General features: G+C 28.3%; 1 pseudogene; it reads right to left on the reverse strand.

Annotated features, from left to right (window-relative positions):
* The window catches only part of LOC114075222, a 5,458-nt pseudogene extending 3,943 nt beyond the window's left edge, over positions 1-1,515 (reverse strand).
* Positions 1,516-4,047: the final 2,532 nt, after the last annotated feature.

Raw genomic sequence — 4,047 nt, forward strand, 5'->3', positions numbered from 1 at the left:
ATATATATATATATATATAATCCATGTTAAATAATATTATTTTTTACATATATAGTACTCAACATCCGTTTTTAGAAACAATATTATAAGTTTGCCCTGCAAGCACAAACCAATACTTCGCCTATAGCAATTTTTTATAACATGACTAGGGATGACAAGGGGACGGCGCTGGCGGGATTTTGTTGGGATCGGGATTGGGGTGACAAAAATATATCTCATCCTGTCCCACTATATATACAGGATGGACGGGGTTTGGCGATAGGGGATGGGACGGACGGGACGGGGAATTTTTTATTTTTTATATACTTATTTATTTGTATTGAAATTATATGTTATTGAATAACATTTTTAGTTTATTTGGTAACCAAATTTTAATTTTTAGCTAATAAATAATGCTTATGTTTTCAAATTTCAAACTGAATTTTCAAATTTCAAATTTCATGTTTCAAGTTTCATGTTTCATGTTTTAAATTTGAAATTTGAGAACTTCAAATTTGTATTTTAAATATTTAAAGTAATTTAAACTTGAAATTCAAATGTCAAGTTTCGATTTTTAATTAAGTGCTTTAAAGTTTCAAAATTCAAATTTCAAATTCGAGGTTCAAGTTTCAAGTTTCAAATTTGAGAAGTTCAAATTTGTATTTTAAATATATTAAAGTAATTTAAACTTGAAATTTCAAATGTCAAGTTTTGATTTTTAAATTAAGTATTTTAAAGTTAGTTAAATATATATGTAAATATGTATGTATATATTAAACTTAAAATACAAGACAATAATTGTATAAAAAAAGACTTGAATAAATCCTTCAAATTTATTCAATAAAATCTAATTGCAACTCAGAACTTAGAAGTTACAATTTACAAATATTAGTGGAGTAATCTACGCAACCACCTTCTATGAAGGGTTCTGTTTCAATAAGTTCTCATATGTAAAACTAATATTTGTTACAAATATTAGATGAATAACTAATTTACGCAGTCATTTTCTAAGAACGGTTCTGTTTCAATTAGTTCTCAAATGTAATTTAATATCTGTGTTCTCTTTTAAAATTTAATTCTAATTGTCGCAACAGATCGATGGTGACATTCTCCGCTGCTGACAAACTTGCTAGAAACTCTTGTAACTCTAATTCATCATCAATAGATTCAATTACCGCTTTAATCCAAGCTTCTTGTTTTGAATTTAACTTTGACAAATTATTATTCCTCCTCTCGGCATTAACACAATCTTTAAATAAGCAATATTTCCAAACTTTCCTCTGCCAATGAATGTCTATGATCACAAATTTGAAACCTTGGTGCACTAAAAGTAGCCTTCGATGCAACTGATGAAACTTGAATAGCTAGAACATCACGAACCATTTTGCTCAAAATTGGAAATGCAATGCTCCGCCTCCTCTGACATCCTAATAAATCTTCATTGGTATCTTTGTCTTCCACTGCTGCCAAATATTGACTAACATATTCTTCAAAATCATCATGGTTAGTAGAATTAAGACCAAGAAAACCTCGCATATAAGTTGAAATTCGAGCTTTACTCTTAGGATTAGAAGTTTGACCAACTTCTCCTTGAGTATTTTACATAGTTCCATATTTTTCATACAAATTTTTTGCTTCTACTTTTATGCTAGACTTAACGTTTCACAAGTTGGAATTTCTTCCGGTAAAATCTCTTAAGTATCATAAAAAGTGTCAACAAGTGCCTGCACACCTCGTAATTTATAATCAAGATGAAGTAAAGTAGAAGTTAAATAAATCTGAGGAATAGAAAAAAATATTTTTAAAATTTTTTAATCATAACTTCAATTGCAACTCTAAATTTTTTAATTGTTTTTTTTATATTTAGAAAATTGAATTGAAAGAGCACAAATCTTTATTAATACTGTTGAAATAATAGGATAATAAGTTCCAGAAAACATGGTTGTAGCATCATAAAAAAGTCTTAAAAATTCTTATAGTTCATTAGTTTCTTCCCAATCTTCATCACAAATTCTATCTAATGGGTCAGCATTATGAGCATTAAACACCTTTTGTATAGGTCTTTTATATTGGTAAGCAACTGAAAGCATTTCGTAAAAAGAATTTCACCTTGTTTTAATATGTCTTGGAATTTTTCTTGGTGACAATTCACATAGTAAACAATGCTAATAAAATTCCCTAATTCTAGCAGCTTTATTAGCATAAAATATACAGGCAGCAACATATTCAATTTTCTTTGAACCACAATCAAATAATGAAATACCATCTTGTACAACTAAATTTAATACATGTGATGTTCATCTAACATGAAAATCTTTACCATCAATTTGACATAATCTAAAATTTAACATACTTACAACATTTGTATTATTAGATGCATTATCTAATGCGACCAACATTACTTTATCTATAAGCATGTAATAATCTAAAACACTTAAAATGTTTGAAGCTAAATATGCTCCAATTATTTTATCTACACATTCTTTATAATTTAAAATTCATTTTTGCAAATTCCAATTATGATCAATCCAATGTGCTGTAATAGTTAAATAATCATGTCCATTAACACTGCGATCCATGTCCGAAGTTATAGACACTTTACAATTTAATATGCTAAACAAACAACGAAGATATCGACGATGTCTACCTTGATACACAAAAACATAAGATTTAACAGTATTTCATGCAAAACCTCTAAAAGCAGGATTATAAGTTTGTTGAATATATTCAATAAAATAGGAATTTGAAGGAAAACTATAAGCCAAAGCACAACTAGAAACCATTTTAGCTAAATTTCTCGCGATGTCTTTCCTTATTATATCTACGTTGTGTTAGTGGACCACCCAAATTAGAAGGATCTAATGTTCCTAGAACCATGTTAGGAGCCCCTACTGATTCATTAACACTAATATCAAAATCATTAACTGGAATTTCTTTTTATCTATCGGCTAATGCTTTAGCTTATTTATATTGAATCGAATACAAGATAACAAATGTCTATTTAAGCCCCCCCCCCCTCTTGACCCCCCCTTGTCTATGTTTTAAAGGTTGCTTAGACTTATTACAAATAAAAACATTGTTTTCCTTACCGAAAGTCATAAATTGCCAGACAATAGAAGTTTTAGGTTTTGATACTTCACCTTCTCCCTTGTGTGACGGATAAGGGGTGGACGTCCACAATTTTGCTCCGTTAAATTTGTAGTTTCATTTGGAACTTGTGTCATCGGATTAGTAGGTGTATCTTTTAATTGCTCTTCTCCCTAATCAACTTCTACTTCTTCACCTGAATTTTCATCAAGATTAGGATTAATATGACCATAATGTCGTTCTAAATATTCATGATCGAGTTGAACATTTGAATCAATATCATAAGAAGTATCATCAACATAAGTAGAATCATTTTTATTAAATCTAACTCTATACATTGATTTAAAAGTAGTACCACATTTACTCTTATTTTTTTCCTTACTACTTTTTTTTATCAAAATTAAATATTTAAAAATTGCACCTTGTCCTTTCTCTTTTTTTTTTCTCTTTTCCTTTATCAGTATTTTTGTTTGCTAGAACTCATATATAATTATATGTAAAGTGTAATATAAAAGTAATAATAACACAAAAATTAAAGATGAAAAATAAAATATAATTATGAAACAAATGTACCAAACATCTGTGTTAATAGAAGCGTTAAACCGATTCTTGAAGCTTGTAGTTTGTTGTAAGTTGTAACTTGTAATTTTAAACTCCAATACTTGATAGAAAATATGAGAATTATATGTATTATGATATAATATGAAAATTTGGAATTGAAATATATGTATTATAAGAATATGAGATTTAAATGGAACAAAAATTAAAACTTAAGAATTAAGATTGAGACTTGAGAGGCTATAGAAAACATATGAGAGAATAGATGATTTTGTAAGAAATAATAAGGGATAGAGGGGTATTTATAATATTAAAAATGAGTTAAAGTGTATTTATGATAATTTGAGGGTTTAAATTAAAGTATTAAAAGTAGGAGGGTGGTAGGGGGTGCTGGGGAAGTGAAAAAGTAAAAGAATCCGTTGG

Source organism: Solanum pennellii, chromosome 1, assembly GCF_001406875.1.
Source record: "Solanum pennellii chromosome 1, SPENNV200".
NCBI lineage: Eukaryota > Viridiplantae > Streptophyta > Magnoliopsida > Solanales > Solanaceae > Solanum > Solanum pennellii.